This window comes from Geotrypetes seraphini, chromosome 8 (assembly GCF_902459505.1).
Source record: "Geotrypetes seraphini chromosome 8, aGeoSer1.1, whole genome shotgun sequence".
In the NCBI taxonomy this organism is placed as follows: domain Eukaryota; kingdom Metazoa; phylum Chordata; class Amphibia; order Gymnophiona; family Dermophiidae; genus Geotrypetes; species Geotrypetes seraphini.
The window spans coordinates 71,624,510-71,643,292 of record NC_047091.1 but is presented as its reverse complement, the minus strand read 5'-3'; the positions used below and the strand labels follow the sequence as shown (position 1 = coordinate 71,643,292).

The 18,783-nt window shown below is 43.2% G+C and overlaps 1 protein-coding gene and 1 long non-coding RNA gene across 2 annotated transcripts in view; one reads left to right on the top strand and one right to left on the bottom strand.

The window, feature by feature from the left end:
- The window catches only part of NRXN2 (neurexin 2), a 1,565,743-nt gene that overhangs the window by 1,264,762 nt on the left and 282,198 nt on the right, over positions 1-18,783 (top strand). The window lies entirely within an intron of this gene.
- The window catches only part of LOC117364442, a 42,760-nt gene that overhangs the window by 8,684 nt on the left and 15,293 nt on the right, over positions 1-18,783 (bottom strand). The window lies entirely within an intron of this gene.

Sequence of the window (18,783 nt, the reverse complement as noted above, 5' to 3'; positions counted from 1 at the left end):
CCTCTACTATGAGGTAAAAAAGTATTTCCTTAGATTACTGAGCTTATCACCATTTAACCTCATTCTATGTCCTCTCACTCTGAAGTTTCCTTTCAATTTCAATTCAATCACTTTGCACTTGATCCCATTAAATGTCATCTGCCATTTCAATGCCTAGTCTCTTGCAATTTTTCACAATCCTCTTGTGATTTAATAACTGTGAAAACTTTGTGTCAGCAGCAAATTTAATTACCTCACTAGTTATTCCCATCTCTAGATCATTGATGTTAAAAAGCAGCGGTTTCAGCACAGACCTCTGGGGAACCCCACTCTCTACCCTTCTCCATTGAGAATGCTGACCATTTAACCCTATTCTTTGTTTTTTAAAATCTTTTAACTATTTCTTAATCCACAATAGAGCATTACCGCCTATCCCATGACTTTCTCATATTCTCAGGAGTCTTTCATGAGGTACCTTGTTGAATGCCTTTTGAAAATCCAAATTCATAATATCAATTGGCTCACCTTTATCCACATGTTTATTTACCACTTCAAAGAAATGTAGTAGATTGGTGGGGCAAGATTTCTCTTGACTAAATCAATATTGGCTTTGTCTCATGTATATGCTCAGTAATTATGTTCTTTATAATAGTCTCTACCATTTTGTCTGGCACTGTCAGGTTCACCAGTCTATAATTTCCTAGATCACCTCTGAAACCCTTTTTAAAAATTGTCAATACATTGGCCACCCTCTAATCTTCCTGTACCATGCTGGATTTAAACATAAATTATCTATATACTCGAATATAAACTGAGATTTTTGGACCAAAAAATGATCCAAAATTGGGGGTCTTGGTTTATATTCGGGTCAGCGCTGACCCTCCCCCCTCCTCAACCTGTTTTCAGGCCTCTGCCGGGCCTGCCATGAGACCTGGTGGTCCAGCAGTGGCCTGGACAGGAGAGATCCCTTCTTCCTCCTGTCCCAGCCCAATTCTAATTATTTTTATCTCCTTCCCGCCTCCCCTGCGTACCTTAAGTATCCCTGGTGGTCCAGCGGTGGATCGCAGCAGGAGTGACTTTCCTTCGCTCCTGCCCATGCAGAACCGCTTGCTAATTGGCTGCTGTGAGTTCTTGCGGGACCACAAGAACTCACAGCAGCCAATTAGCTAGCAGTTCTGCATGGGCAGAAGGTTGCTCCTGCTGTGATTCACTGCTGGACCCCCAGGAATACTTAAGGTACACGGGGGAGGTGGGAGGGAGATAAAAATAATTAGAATTGGCTGGGGCAGGAAGCGGGAGGGATCCCTCCTGTCCCAGAAACCGCTGGACCAGCAGGTCTCACGGTAGACCCTGTGGAAGCCTGAAAGGCATCGGCAGGAATGGGAGGAAATGGTACAGAACCAGGGAGGGGGGGGGACTGGGTGCAAAGACTGGCAGGGCAGGTGAGGGAGTGGGTGAGGGGGCTGGATGCAGAGCCTGGCAGAGCAGAGAGAGAGGGGGAAGAGGGTGCAGAGCCTGGCAGGGCAGGGAAAGGCAAGACACTGCACTTGAATATTACGTCCCCAGGTTTGGGGGGAAAATGGTTACCTCGGTTTATATTCAGGTCAGTTTATATTTGAGTATATACTTTACATTTACGAACAATAGCTCTATAAGTTCATTTTTCAATTCTATCAGTACTTTGGGATGTATATCTCTGTTAAGGGCCTGTCTTCCCTGAATGCCCTTTTACCCCTTGGTCACCTAATGGTCCAACTGATTCTTTTGCCGGATTCTTGCTTCTAATATACCTAAAAAAGATTTTTCTATGTGGTTTTACCTCCAACACAATCAAAGAAGCATGGAGATGTATAATCTGCAGAAGAAAGGAGGCCCCACTTAGAGCAATGTGTTCACTTTTGGAAGCTATATTCTGCTAAGGATATAAAAAGACTTGAAGTGGTTCAGAGAAAGGTGACAAAAATGGCATGGGGTTTGAACAAAAAGATGTATGAAAAGAGACTTAATGACCTGAAGATTTATACCCTAGAAGAAAAGAGGGATGGGGGTGATATGGTACAGATAGTTATATACTAATATTTACTTATTCAATTTTCTATACCATTCTCCCGAGGGAATTCAGAATAGTTTACATGAATTTGTTCAGGTACTCAAGTATTTTTCCCTCTATCTTGATGGGCTCCCAATATATCTAATGTACCTGGGGCAATGGGGGGAACTGAGTGACTTGTTCAGGGTCACAAGGAGCAGCATGGGTTTGAACCCACAACCTCAGGGTGCTGAGGCTGTCGCTTTAACCACTGTGACACACTTTCCCCCTAATGCAGTGCAGAAATCTTTACTACAGACAGAGAAGTAGTAGAACCAGAGGACATGAATTGAAGTTACAGGGTATTAAATTAGGAGTAACTTCAGAAAGTACTTTTTCACAGAGAGGTTGGTGGATGTTTGGAAGTTGGAGACAAAAAAGGCGTCAGAATTCAAAAATGTGTGAGATAAACATAGAGGATTGCTATATAAAAAGAGAATGAAATGAAAACAAAACTGAGTAGTGCTTAAGATAGCACTCCAGTAGTAGGGAAATAAGGCCATTGCCAGACAGATGTCTATGGTCTATTCCCCAAATATGTCAAGACAGAACTGGATGGGTTGGAGTGAACTTCAACTGCAACTCCAGTGGTTGGGAAGTAAAACCATTGCCGGGCAGACTTCTACAGTCTGTATCACAAAAATGGCAAAAACAAATCAGGATCAAGTGTGCATATTTGTATCACTTTCATATCATATCATATGCTATGCATGTGGGTGTTGTGTATTTCAATAGGGGAGTGCATGATATTTTAGATTAAAATTAGCCAATAAAATGTTGATGAACACAGAGAATCTAGAATAAGAAAATAATAGTAAATATTGAAGGACTAAGGCCAGTACTGGGCAGACTTGTATGGTCTGTGTCTGTATATGGCCTTTTGGTTGAGGATGGGCTGGGCGGATGTAGATGGGCGGGAGTGAGCTTTGATGGAGACTTCAGTAGTTGAAACCCAAGCACAGTACGGGGGAAAGCTTTGGATTCTTGCCCAGAAATAGCTAAGAAGAAAAAAAAAAATTTAAATTGAATCAGTTTGGGAAGACTGGATGGACCATATTGTTGGATTGTTGGTTTAACCATGCATTGAGAATGAATTTGACTAAGCTGTAGACAGAATACAAAACCACTCTTCCAAGATTGCATCGTATATAACTGGAGAGAAGGACCTTGAGGTGATAGTGTCCGAAGATCTAAAGGCAAAGAAACAGTGTGACAAAACGGTGGCTGCTGCCAGAAGGTGCTAGGCTGTAAAGAAAGAGGCATAGCCAGTAGAAGAAAGAAGGTGTTGATGCCGCTGTAAAGGTTGTTGGTGAGGCCTCACTTGGGGTATTCTGTTCAATTTTGGAGACCTTATCTGGCAAAGGACATAAGAAGACTTCCAGAGAAAATAGTAAGAGTTTATGCCAAAAGATGTATGAGGAGAGACTGGAAGCCCTGAATATGTATACTCTAGAGCAGGGCTGCCCAAGTCCGGTCCTCAAGATCTACTGGCAGGCCAGGTTTTCAGGATATCCACAATGACTATGCATGAGAGAGATTTGTATGCACTGCTTTCTTGGTATGCAAATCTCTCTCTCATGCATGTTCATTGTGGATATCCTGAAAACCTGGCCTGCCAGTAGATCTCGAGGACCGGACTTGGGCAGCCCTGCCCTAGAGGAAATGAGGGACAGGAGAGATATGATTCAGACTTTCAAATACAGTGGTACCTTGGAATCCGAACATAAACACTCAGCTCTTTTTCACAATCTCTGCTTCTCTTGGGAACGGGAACATTCAACCCTTATGTATAGTCCCTGCTATATTTCTGATACATATTTTTCATATATTTTAATTGAATTCATAAGTGCAGCAAACTTCTATGTAAACCCAGATATGGATACATAATTATAGTAAGGTCTATGGCCAAACCTGTACTCCAGCATTCCCAAGGCACACACACAAGTAAAGGGTCCTCTGCTAGTGAGTTTATAATAGTAGATGGAATCGGAATTAGGCACAGTCTGGTCGATATTCAAAATGATTTAACTGTCCAGAAAGAGCTGCTAATTGGTTAAATCGCTTGTTCAGGGCTACCTGCTAATTTTCAGTGACACTAAACTGGTTATTACCACTGAAAATTAGTGGTTAGCACCTAAATGAAAACTCTTCCAGGGTCGAGTCAGCATTTGGCCAATTAAGTGACAATATTCAGCACTTAACCGGCCAGGATAACCACATCAATTGGGCATAAAACATAGTCCTGTTTTTGTGCAGCAACCCATTGGCGTTGCATAAGCTGATGCTACATAAACCAAACATTCAGTGCTGAAAATGGGACATGGCCAGGCATTGAATATCTGGAAATAATGCCATTGGCAGTCAGCTAAACACTCACCGCTGCTGGCTGAATATTTATCCCAGTAAAATCTAAGAAAAAATGGGGCTGAAGATCATTTTGGTGTTAAAATATTAACATATAGCTCTTATGCCTGCATGTGTCACCTATATGATGGAATAGTAGGTTTTTAGTGGACTCACATTTTCCACCATAACTGTACTAGTTAGAGTAGGATATGGGCCTGGGTCTCCTCCTTAGTCTATTACACTGACCCCCCAGGCTACTCCAGAGACCTCCTTGCTGCTCTAATAGGACTGAAAATATCATACAGGCAGGTATGTAATGTTTCATTTACATCGTTGTGGGTGAAAAGGGGTCATTGACCATTGGGGGAGTGTGTGCATGGGAAGGAGGGTCATGCTTACATCCCTCCAGTGGTCATCTGATTAGTTTGGGCATATTTTTGGCACTTATTCATTAATGAAACAAGTCTAGCCCCAAACGTCCAAACTGTGCCCTGGACTTAAGAACATAAGAATTGGCGCTGCTGGGTCAGACCAGTGGTCCATCGTGCCCAGCAGTCCGCTCACATGGCAGCCCTCTGGTCAAAGACCAGCGCCCTAACTGAGACTAGCCCTACCTGTGTACGTTCTGGTTCAGCAGGAACTTGTCTAACTTTGTCTTGAATCCCTGGAGGGTGTTTTCCCCTATGACAGACTCCGGAAGAGAATTCCAGTTTTCTACCACTCTCTGGGTGAAGAAGAACTTCCTTATGTTCGTACGGAATCTATCCCCTTTGAATTTTAGAGAGTGTCCTCTCATTCTCCTTACCTTGGAGAGGGTCAACAACCTGTCCTTATCTACTAAGTCTATTCCCTTCACTACCTTGAATGTTTCAATCATGTCCCCTCTCAATCTCCTCTGTTCGAGGGAGAAGAGGCCCAGTTTCTCTAATCTTTCACTGTACGGCAACTCCTCCAGCCCCTTAACCATCTTAATTCTTCTCTGGACACTTTCGAGTAGTACCGTGTCCTTCTTCATGTATGGCGATCAGTGCTGGATTATGGCAGAATACTAAAAAAAAAGATGCTCACAGCATCGCAAGGAGACAACCAATACCTTAATACCAAACTCGACAGCGAAATGCTCTCAGACTACTTTACTGACAAAGTAGACAAAATCCAGTCTCACCTCGACTCTGCTGCACTACAGCCTCCCTCCACAAGACAAGAAAACTACAATGGGGAGCCTAACTCATTTCGAAACTGTCTCCCACAATGACATCACCAAAATATTAGACACTATTAGCCCTTCTGGCTCAAACCTAGACCCCTCTCCACCACACCTTCTAGTGGCTGTGGCAGATGCCGTTGCAAACTCCATCCTTCCTCTCATCAACACCTCTCTATAAACAGGCGTAGTGCCTGCAAACTGGAAGTCAGCGGTCATCAGGCCAATCTTGAAAAAACTCACACTCGACCCTAACATGCCTGGCAAGTTTAGACCTGCTCCAACCTACCCTTCATCCCCAAGATCCTGGAAAAAACAGTGTTAAACCAAGCAAGCAAGGACCCTATTTGCCGTCCAATCGGGATTCAGGAAATTCCACAGTACTAAAACCATCCTTCTTGACATAATTGACAACTGCTGGAAACTCATGGATAAGGGTAATGATGTTCTTCTGGTGCTGCTGGATCTCAGCACGGCATTTGACACTATTGACCATCCTCTCTTCCTTACGTGGCTCTATCAGAGACGCTGCATTACAATGGTTTGCCTCCTTCCTGAATAATAGATCCCACAGTGTACTGCTCAACGATGAGCTATTAAAACCAAAACTGATCAAATACAGTCTTCCACAAGGGACTCTGCTATCCCCCCTATTATTCAATCTCTACATTAGACTGTACTAGACAAAGCCCGCGAATAACAAATACAGATTCACTCCTTCGCAGATGACATCCAACTATACCTACCGCTAGGAGAAACCCGTGACGCCCAGATCACAAAACTCCTGAACTGCCTCTTGAAAATCAAAAACTGGATGTCCGTCAACAAATTACAACTAAACGCCTCCAAGATGGAATTCCTTTGGATCTGCAAACAACACTTCAATTACATCCATCCCTCTCTACTTTAGGACACAACTACTATAGCTGCAAAAGACCAAGCATGCAACCTAGAAATATTCCTTGACTCCAACCTATCGCTCTCCAACCACATCTCTCAGGTGGTATATTCCTCATTTTACTACCTACAACTCTGAAAAATAAGGAACTACTTTTTCTGAGTCTAACTTCACCCAGCTACTCTATGTCTTGTTCTCTCCTGCATGGACTACAGCAATGCACTATTCAACGGTCTCACAGTGAAGAACATATGATGTCTCCAGCATGTACAAAACACAGCAATCAGACGTCTAAAGAATCTCCATCCCCGTGACTCGGTCTCTCAGGCTCTATCGTCAGTTCACTGGCTGCCCAGAGCCAAACGTTGTGTCTTCAAGGGCCTGATGCTAGCATTCAAATCTTTGTATGACATGGCACCAGTCTATGTGATGACCAAGCTTCCTCTGCACATGCCAAACAAGTCCCTCCACTCTCTGAACGAAATCCGCTTTAAAACGCCCCCTGGTCATGCCCTTCAAATGCAAACTGCCAAGCGACATTCCTACTTCCAATTCTTATCGACCCACTATAATTGACTGCCCCCGCAGATAAAATCCCTTGAAGGATTCCTCATCTTTAGGAAAGCAATAAAAACATACCTGTTCACCTAACTCCCACGACTGATAGACTACAAAGAAATGTATATTGATACAAGATCCTTGGTATGTGTCACATTAGGATAAAAACTTATTGTAAAGTCTTGTACTGTAACTGTGACAAATTTAATCTGTAAACTGTATATTACAGATATTGGTATGAGATATCGAGTTAGGATAAAAGCTTGTACCAAAAAAAAACCCACCCAAAAAACCTGTACTGTAACTATGGCATATTGTAACCTGTTAACTGTATATTATGCATATTAACCTGTAACCTGTCCTGAGTTCTGTGGCGAGGACGGGATAGAAAATGAAATAAATAAATAAAAACATCTAAGTCATGAGCCCATCCTAGTCCCGCCCACACAAGTTACAAGTGTATTAGAATTTGATGGATCGCTTAATAAGTTTGCTAAGCGATGTACAAAATTATTAAAAGAAAAGTGTGAATTACAAAAAGGACAAACCAAATGACAAAATTCTTAGAGACAAGACAAACTTGAGTTGGGAGGAAGGGGGGGGAAAAGTTACAATTCTATTTAGAAGAAAAACAAAAAAGGAAAAGAACAAAAGGAAATGGGATAGTTAAAATTTTAAAATATTAAGCAAATCTAAAGTTCAAGTATTATAAGCATCTTTAAAAAGATAAGATTTTAACGATTTTTTAAAGGAGGAGAGGTCTTTTTCATTTTTAATATAATGTGGTAATGAATTCCACCATTGGGGGCCCATTACAGAGAACATATCGGATCTTCTCGTGCCTACTATTTTCAAAGAGGGTATAGATAAGAGATTTTGGAAGGATGACCTGAGTGGACGTATTGTCTTATGAGGTATTAACATTCTGGCTATGAATTGAGGTTCATTATAGGTTAGGGTTTTAAATATTAGCAGCATGAGCTTAAAAAGGATGCGATGATTGATAGGGAGCCAGTGAGAATCGATCAATAATGGCATGACGTGGTCATATTTCTTAGCGTTATATATTAGTTTAATAGCTGTATTTTGGATAAGTTGAAGTCTTCTTTTTGGGAGATGTTAAGTAATAGTGAGTTGCAGTAATCCATTTTAGCTATAATCAGTGAATGTATCAGAATATTAATCGATTTGGGCTCAAGAAATTTGGCGATTGATCGTATTAAACGCAATTTATAAAAACATATTTTGACTATATTATTGATATGTTCGTGGAACAGTAGTTTATCATCGATTATGACCCCAAGAATTTTTAAGGTGGAAACGGACTCTAGTGAGATGTTATTTAGGACAAATGGGGTCTTCAAGCTTATGTCTTATTTCCAAGTAAAGATCATGGATTTTGCTTTATTTATGTTTAATGCTAATTTGTTTGAGTTAAGCCAGCTTTGTATTGTTTCAAGTTTTTTATTTATAGAGAGAATATCATTATTGTTTCCTGGGTCGAGAGGGTGAATAAGTTGGATATCGTCAGCATAAGAGAAGGAAGTAAAACCAATTGACTGACAGAGACTCAGTAATGGAGAGAGGAAGATGTTGAACAGAAGAGGAGATAACAAAGGCCTGTCGTTTTAAGACCTTTTTAGACAGGACTTTGGAGTATCAAGCTGAGAAGATGAACACTTAGCTAAGTCCGATGATTGTTCAATCTAATTCTTACTTCACATTTAGGAAATCATTAAGGACCTATTTATTTGACAAATAAGAATATTAATTTTGATATATTTTAATGAGGTCTTCTGTTATGTTTTAATTTTTTAATAATTTTAATATTGTGCTTGAATGTTTTTAACAATTGTATTACTTTTATGATATAATTTTAGATTGTACGTAGATAGTGTGTTCTATGAAACTGAACTACTGGTTGGGTGGTATACGAGAAAATAAATTATTATTATTATTAACAAGACCCTTGAGATTTAGACACACTGCAGATGAACAGCATAGAAATCCATCTAGAAAATAGGTTTCAAAAATAGCAAATTGGAAAAATTTGGCAAGAAAAATGTCCATCTGCCCCTTTGTGCCACTTTTCAATGGTTTTCTTTTTTGAGAATGAGCCTTACAGTGTCTCAGCAGCAGAAAAATATCTTTATCTGTCTGTGATGAAACTATTAGGACATTTGGCAGCGATTGTGCACATAATTTTTTATGTGACGCTCCACATGCAACAAATGCAGTGGGAGAAGAAATCTTAATGGAATAAAACTACTGAACTATTAGGGCCTGTTATTCAGATGGGCTTAACGGGATAGGAAAGGTTCTGCCGAAATGCAGCAGCTCTTAACCAGTCAGTGCTGCTGAATATTGGCTCAGGCTGCGCAATCCAAATCCAGTCCATGCGGTTCAGGAGAGCAGTCACTTACCCTGAGGTAGGGTTACCAGAAGTCCAGATTTCCTCGGATACGTCCTCCTTTTGAGGACATGTCCGGGGGTCCAGATGGCTTTTCAAAGCGCAGCACTTTGTCCAGGTTTTGAAAAGCCTCCTCCGATCATGTTGGGTGGGGAGGAAGTCCGCGCGTGCATAGATGTCACTTGATGATGTCACGTGCGACGTCATCGCATGACATCCACGCAGGTGCGGACTTCCTTCCTGCCCGACACAATTTGTGGACAAGAGCGGGGAGCGGCAGACAATATCAGGCCGCAGGGGGCGGGGCTAGAGTGGGATTAGGGGTGGGATTAGGGCGGGGATGAGTGGACCTGGGGGGCGGGTCTAGGGGGTCCGGATTTTCCAATTGGAAAATCTGGGAACTCTACCCAGAGTTGAATCAGGTGATCCCTGGAGTCTACTGGGATGGGGCTGAATCAGTCCTTTTTCCACGCCTGCCCCATTGGCTCTGGGGTTCAAAATGGTAATGATGACCCGTAGCAATAGTTTAGTACAGTGTTTTTCAACCTGTTAACACTTATGGACCAACAGTAATAAAAAAATTATTCTGTGGACCAGCATCGGTACGTGGACCGGCGGATGAAGAACACGGGGCTAAGTCATGGGCCAGACCCCGCCCATTTCTACTCAATGTCCACCCCAGACCCCGCCCCCGTAATAGTATTAATTGCACCTTGCACGTCCCATGCCTCATCTGGAAGCCTTCCCTCTGACGTTGCAACGTCAGAGAGAAGGCTTCCGGTTCAGGCGCAGGATGCACGTAGGAGCCACTGCCCGTGGCTTTGTGCACTGAATCAGTTAGGAAGAGGGAGCTGGCTCAAAGATAACGCCACATTGATTGCACCGTGGACTGGTGGTTGAAGAACAATGGTTTAGTAGATTCTTGAGATACGGCCTTTTTGTGATACAACCAAAGCAGTATACATACTACATACAGACCCTTTCTCTGTCCTACGTGGGCTCACAACCATACGGGTTAATACTTAAAGTGACTTAAACAGGCAGAAGAGGCTCCTGGCCAATTGAATCGCTTGTTAAGGACTATCCACTGATATTCATTGACACTTAACCAATTATTGCTGCTGAATTAGGTTGTAAGCTCTTTCTAGCAGGGACAGTCTCTTGCGTGCTTAATGTACAGCGCTGCGTGCATCTGGTAGTGCTATAGAAATAATAAATAGTAGTAGTAGAAGAATATTGGCCCTAACTGCTTAATTGAAAACCAGCTATTTTGTGGGCAGTCAGTAATTATGCACTTAACCGCCTAAGTTAACTGGACACATCAGACCATATAAAATGCAATTCTATCTTTATCTGCTTCTGCTTAGGTGGTTAAGTGCTGGTGCCTAGACATAACGTGGCATTTCATACTGTCATATAAAGCTCCTGGCAGCTAAAAATGCTCACCAGTCATAGCTAAATATTTATCCCTAAGTTTTTTTGTACCTGGTGCAATAGATAAGGTTGTCAGATTTCCTCTTTAAATAAAAAAACAAGAGGAAATCTAGCCCCACCGCTTTCTATCCAAGCCCCGCCCTATTTTGCCTCCAGCTCCACCCCATTCTGTCCCAGTCCCGCCCCAGCCAAACCTCCTGTGTCCTTCCCCTAGGTCTAGAGGGCCTCCGTGCATGCATGGACGTCGACGTGATGACGTTGTGTGCATGCTTTCGCGGGTATGGCATCATCACATCAGCATCCACGCACGGGCAGACAGGGCCTCCAGACACGACCCCGAGCTCGAGGACTTCCAAACTCGGACAAACTGCCAGGTTTTAGGAATCCCTCCGAGCATCTGGACTATCCTCTAAAAAGAGGACATGTCCTGGTTTTCCCAGATGTCTGGTAAACCTAGTAATTGAGCAGGGATCTCAAAGTTCCTCCTTGAGGGCCACAATCCAGTCGGGTTTTCAGGATTTCCCCAATGAATATGCATTGAAAGTAGTGCATGCACATAGATCTCATGCATATTCACTGGGGAAATCCTGAAAACCCGACTGGATTGCGGCCCTCAAGGAGAGACTTTGAGACCCCTGTAATAGAGGGTTAAGTGACTTGTCCAGGAGCCGCAATGGGAATCAAACCTGGTCTCCTCCCCTATTCCAGTTCCCACCCCACTGTGCTATTCATTCACAGCTTTCCTGAAAGGTACAATATATTGAGAAGCATTCATCTCCTGCTCATTGAATTCTTCTACAGCAGAGCAAATTTAAGGATTCATGCTAAGTTTTTATACCAAGACCGGGTGATTAAGCTGTTCACAATCTGAACTGCATGGAGCCTTAGCATAGTATTTGCAAAGAACCTAGCCACATCAGAAATCAACTCGAGTTTTTATATCTTGCAATCCAAACAAGCTGGAAACAGCCTGACAAAGAAAGCACTCCCTAACTGGATAGCAGAATGCATTCAGTTCTATTATATGCAAGCTGGCCTGGGCTTACAAGATAAAGTCAGAGCGGATCAAGCCAGAGCCACTACAACATCAGCTCATCTCTGCTCAGCCTTCAAAGAAGAGCATGCTTTCTTCATTCACACTTTCACTTCATGTGATTGTTTGGACAGCACCTCTCAAAGAGATGGTGGATTTGGCTCAGAAGTCCTACAAAAAGCTAGATATGCTAAAGTCAGCGATCATTGCTAAATCTGTTTTCACAGCTTTAGCGACGGTCACTTTTACCAACCCAATGCACAAAACGGCCCACCGCATGTTTTTCCTCTCTATTGCCCATTTTCCGATCCGGCCATGCAAATTAGATAAAACCCAATGCAAAGTAGCCAAGCGCTAACATCACTTGGCTATTAAAAAAAAAAAAAAAAAAAAAGGGGGGGGGGAGTATAGTGATTGGAAAAACCGACTGGTCTAGACCTGTCGGTAACTGTGTTACAGACAGGCCTGCCTGTTTTGTTTTTCTTGTTTTTTCAATGGCATAGGGATGCCCACTCCCTCCAACCAATGAAGTCCCCCCCTCCCCCGAACTATCCCCTACCCTCCCCCCTTCCTCCCGAGAAAAAAAAGCAGGAGGGGATGCCCACTCCCTCCTGTTACCGGATGCTCCCCCCACTCCCTCCCTGCCGTACCTTTGTTAAATGTTGGAAGCCGGACGGAAACAAGGTCCCTTCAGTTTCTAGTCCTGCCTGTCAAAAATGATGGACCATCCCCTCTCTGGTGCATCATATGATGCACAGGGAAAAGCCTAAGGTCCTGATTGGCTTAGATGCCGAAGGCCCCTCACAAGGGAAAGGGCCTTAGGCATCTGAGCCAATCAGGGCTTTAGGCTCTTCCTTCTGTATCCCATGTGATGCACAGGGCGGGGCCTAAGGCTTGATGTCTGAGCCCCTTTGGAAGGGCCTTAGGTGTCTGAGCCAATTGGGGCCTTAGGCTCCTCCCTGTGCATCACATGGTGCACTGGAGAGGTGAAGGTCTGCCATTTTTGACATGTGGAACTCAGAGCTGAAGGGACCATGCTTCCCTCCAGCTCCCAACATTTAACAAAGTTACGAGTGGAGGGGTCGGGGGAGCATCCGGTGGCAGGAGGGAGTGGGCATCCTTCCTGCCTTTTTTTGTGGAGGAAGGGGGGAGAGTAGGGGATGGTTGGGGGGTCAGTGACATAGGGGGTCCAGGACTGGGACAGGCATGGTATGGGGTATTCGGCCAGGCAGGAAGGGTAGGCATCCCTCCTGCCATTTTCGCTGCTGTGGGGAGGGGGCGCGGTACTGATTCATGGGGGGTCATTGGAGAGGGCCATCAGCGCAGGGAGGCTGCTTCCCCTGTCACTGTTGTTAGGGCTCTGCACATGTATCAATTGATCACTTAGTGACTGATCTGTCAGATTTGCATGCAAATGGTTTGCACCTTTGTGTGCAAATCATTTGCATGCAAACTTGGTAGTGCATCGCTTGCTTGTCCAGAATCGGTCAGTGGATCGGCCAATAGCGATAAAGGGGATGGAAAATCTTTCATACATTGAGAGATTGGAGAAACTGGATCTCTTTTCCCTGGAGAAGAGGAGACTTAGAGGGGACATGATAGAGACTTACAAGATCATGAAGGGCGTAGAGAGGGACAGATTCTTCAAAATTTTGAATAATAAAAGAACAAGAGGGCATTCAGAAAAATTGAAAGGGGACAGATTCAAAACGAATGCTAGGAAGTTCTTCTTTACCCAACGTGTGGTGGACACCTGGAATGCGCTTCCAGAGAGCTTAATAGGGCAGAGTACGGTACTGGGGTTCAAGAAAGGATTGGACAATTTCCTGCTGGAAAAGGGTATAGAGGGGTATAGATAGAGGATTACTGCACAGGTCCTGGACCTGTTGGGCTGCCGCGTGAGCGGCACGATGGACCTCAGGTCTGACCCAGCAGAGGCATTGCTTATGTTCTTATGTTCTATAGTGCATCCAGGCCAAAGCCATTTAAATAATAGTTTTTAACTTATCCCAGCATAATGCCCTGCTCACTAAAATCAATATAAAAAAAAAAATCAGGCTGCATAATGTTTATTCTTTCTAGAATTAATCTGTTATCATCTCTCTCCTGACATAGGGCTAGATTCACTAAGCTCACCGATAGCGACCCCTTTGCGACTCGATTTTCCTCCGACCCGATTCACTAAGCTCTGTCCCGATCATCCTCCGATCCGTGCATGCAAATGAGGGGGAACGGCATTCAAATGTAGGCATGCAGCGATTCACTAAAAAAATGAGGAACACCGACTGGGCTGACCAATCAAAAATAAGCGAATGCTGAGGACCAGTCGCTCAGGTCCTTTCCTTAGTTTGGGAATTCCCAACAGGGTGGCTGATTTCATTTTGTTTGTCAACAGAGAAGGTGATGTTGCTTATCTGTAATGGATGTTCTCCATAGACATCAAGTTAAATCTGCCATACATTCCTTTCCTCTTAATTTGTAGAGTTGAGGCTAAGCTGTGTTCTTATGTGGTATGAAGTATTAGCTATGCACTGGGGCAGTGGAACAATTTCTTGGATGGAGAAGCCAAACAAACCATTCTCCAGCCTTGTCCTCTAGCTCTCTCCAGCCTTGTCCTCAAGTCCTCAAGCTCTCTTGGTTAGGCAAAATATTGTTTGTGCCATGGCCGTAGTGACTTCCTGCTCCCTGTGGCTGTGCAAGAAGTCTCACCCATCCTCAGAAAATTTTTCTAACGATTTCTGAGCTGTACTGAGCTCTACCATCACATGACATTTCCCACTTGCATGGCTGATTTGTCCTGCTGTCTATAGAGATCCTCCATTAGATGTATACAATTTCCTTTTACTTCCTGTTGTTTAACATATAATATTTGAGCTCATGATATAGCATTAAAGGTTGTAATTACAACACCTTGCAGATATAGAGGGGCATTTTCGATAGGATGTCTAACTCTGACTGTGGATGTTTCCCGCAAGATGTCCAATCTTGAATGCGGAGAAATGGCCATTTTCAAAACCACTAGACGTCCAAATTTTTTCCCCAAAAATTGTCTACTTAGACGTCTTGACTGTCAGGATGTCCAGCTTTAGGACACCTAACTTTGTTCATCATTTTCGACCACAGAAACGTCTGAGTTCAAAATATCTAAATCCAGACCATTTGGACATGGGAGGGCCCAGTATTGAAATGGACTGGCCACACAGGCAGTCCCATAGAGCAGTGGGGCACCTTAGTGTTTACTGCTGTGAACTTCATATAAAGGGTATCAGAAGTACATTTCACCATAACCTCCTTATAATTTATCCTGAGCCCTCCAAAACTCCCCCAAAACCTACTATACCCACTTGTCTACCATTTGGCAGTATAGTAGGATTTTGGTGGGTTTTGGTAGCCTCACACTTTCCACAATTAATATAGAGGTTCGAGTGGCTTATGGGCCTAAATCCTCCTCTCTAAGTCTCACTAGCCCATCCCTGAGGAAGACGATTAAGTTGAAACACAGACCGTGTTGGGTCCCCAACCCTTAAAGTATACATGGACTGTGATATTGTTATGAGACTTTGCATCGTTTGATTCATTGAGTAAACACTGGCAACATGAACATCACCTCCACAGTCTTTTTTGTGTTTTACTTCATTGGATTCACTGCAGATTCTTTGGATTACGTTTTGCTTTTTCACTAGCCCATCACACCTGTGTGACGCTCTACTAGGCTTTCTCATACTAGGTGCTCCTGATCTAAAGACAGGTATGTACAGTACTGTTTCATTCAGATGAGGGGGGGGGAGGGTGTCAGTGACTACTGGGGGAGTGCGGAGGGGTCCATTACTTATGATCCCTCCAGTGGTCATTTGGGTACCTTTTTAGCACTTAGGTGCTTTTAAAAAAGGTCTAGCTCCGAACGTGTAAGTTCTGTCCAGTACGTCTTTGGAAAGGTTTGATTATCACCACAAGACATTTAAGCCCACCCAAAACCTGCCCACAATACGACTCCAACAACAAAAGAAATCCAGTAGGGTCTGCAGTGCAGAAACAGCAAACAAAAAAAAAAAAGAGAAAACTGCAGATAAATATGTACAAGATGCAGGCTATGTTTATTATACCAAATATTTAATGCGGTCACTGATATTACCTTTTAACAAACCAAGGGACCCGACACGGTCCGTGTTTCGGAAAACACACCTTCTTCAGAGTGCCATGGTTGATAAGGATTAAGACAAACCGCAATTTAAATAGGTAATAAACAAGCACCTGTGTATACAATAATCACAAACCGATGGTGCAACGCTTCGGCGACCATTTTTTGCGTCACAACATCGGCTTGTGATTATTGTATACACAGGCGCTTGCTTATTACCTATTTAAATTACGGTTTGTCTTAATCCTTATATCAACCATGGACCTCTGAAGAAGGCATGTTTTCCGAAACACAGACCATGTCGGGTCCCTTGGTTTGTAAAAAGGTGATATCAGTGACCGCATTAAATATTTGGTATAATAAACATAGCCTACATCTTGTACATATTTATCTGCAGTTTTCTCTTGTTTTTTGTTTTTTGCTCACAATACGACTCCAACACGCCTCCCTTGAATTTTGAACGCACAGCAGCTAAGATGCGGATACAAGGCTAGACAAATGATGGGTTGTATCCGCAGAAGTTTCGTCAGCCGGAAGCCCGAACTCATAATGCCGTTGTACAGATCCATGGTGAGACCTCATCTGGAATATTGTGTACAATTCTGGAGGCCACATTACCAAAAAGATATGCTGAGAGTTGAGTCGGTTCAACGAATGGCCACCAGGATAGTCTCGGGACTCAAGGATCTCCCATATGAGGAAAGGCTGAGTAAATTGCAGCTATACTCACTCGAGGAACATAGAGAGAGAGAGGAGATATGATTGATAAGTTTAAATATATCACGGGCCGTATTGAGGTGGAAGATGATATCTTCTTTCTTAAAGGTCCCACGGCCACAAGAGGGCATCCGCTGAAAATCAGGGGCGGGAAATTTCATGGTGACCTCAGGAAGTATTTCTTCACCGAAAGGGTGGTTGATCATTGGAATGAACTTCCACTGCAGGTGATTGAGGCCAGCAGCGTGACAGATTGTAAGAAAAAATGGGATAGGCATGTGAGATTTCTTGGGGGGTGAAGTTGGGGGGTGTGTCATTAGAGTGGGCAAACTTGATGGGCTGAGGCCCTTTTCTGCCATCATTTTCTATGTTTCTATGATGTCCGGAAAAACAGTTTCAAAATTGGCACTTGGATGTCCTGACGATAAGGACATCCAAGTGCCAATTTATGCCTTTTTTTTTAGACATCTTAGTGTTTTGAAAATGCCTCTAATAATGAATTATATGTCTCCAGATATCCTGAAAATTTCCAAGTTGATTATGGGGGGTCTGCAATTTTATTCCTATGGGCCCTGTTGGAGATAACATGCCCTATATATTTTTTTTTTACTACAACAATATTATATTTAGACATACACATATTCCATCAAATATGTATCTCTAGGAAAAAAAACCTCCCTTGTGGTTCCTATGAGTTTTAAAGATAAAATTAAAAAAAATATTTATTCTTTTCTTCTGAGAAGTAAATTATCTTCCCCAATAGCAATATATTTCCAAATAATTATTTGATATGAAAGCACACATTGGATAATCAGTAAATCCTCAATCTTCCCCCATTCCACTGTCCAAAAGATCCAGAATACTGCATAGATTCCATATAGATCTCTACATCAGGGCTTCCCAAACCTGCCTGGTGACCCCTGCCCTAACCAGTCAGGTTTTTAGGATATCCTTATGACTGTGCATGATATATTTGTATGTTCTGCCTCCATTTATTACTCTTGGGGACATTTTGCACACCTGTGCAGTGCAGAATTCCCCCACCCTGCAGAACACACCAAATTCTTCAATTATTGTGCAGAATTCTGCTCGGTGCTGCCATCAAGTTTCTTTCTCCCCCTCCCATGTAGAGATCACACGACAGGAGGAGGAATAGGAAGTGAAGCACTACACATCGGGTCACTTCCTCCTCCTCCTTCTTGGCTGGCTTACATCAGACTATATGAACTACGGGGGTCCCACTAGTCACATAAACATTGAAGTCTAAGCCAGGAGAAGAGGAAATGATCTGATGTACAGTAGTTCACTTCCTCCTGCTGCTGCTGTGTAATCTCTGCAGGGGATGGGAAGAGTCAGCTCCAGAACAATAAAAGGGGAGGAGGGGCAGAGAAATGTGAATATGTCAATGGGGGAAGGAGAACAGTGAATGTGTAATTAGAGAGGATGAGGGGGGCGCAAACAAAGATGAGTGTGCCATTGGGGAGGTTGGGAAGTGGAACAGTCAAAGGGGAGTGTGAGGGTGTCTATAGCTTAAAAAGGGAAATAGAACATTTTAGGCCTTAGGATGGGGAAATTCTGTGCAATAACACTACAAATAGTGCAGAATTTTAAAAACGTTTGTGCAGAATTCATGCACATAGTCATTGTGGATCTCCTGAAAACCAATTGGCTGTGGTATCCCCCAGGACATATTTGGGAAACCTTGTTCCACATAGTAGATAGCAACAAAAGACTAGTTGCTCCATCCAGTCTTCAGCTATTTGAATGGGAAACCAAGGTGGCAAGGGGGCCGTGACCTGTTCGGGCCGCCGCGGGAGCGGACTGCTGGGCGGGATGGACCTATGGTCTGACCCGGCGGAGGCACTGCTTATGTTCTTATGTTCTTATTTCCATCTGCATTGCAAGAATATATTCTAGCTGCCAGCTATGGACTGTGTTGCCTGTAGGATATCCATAACAGCTTTTTATATGTTGCTC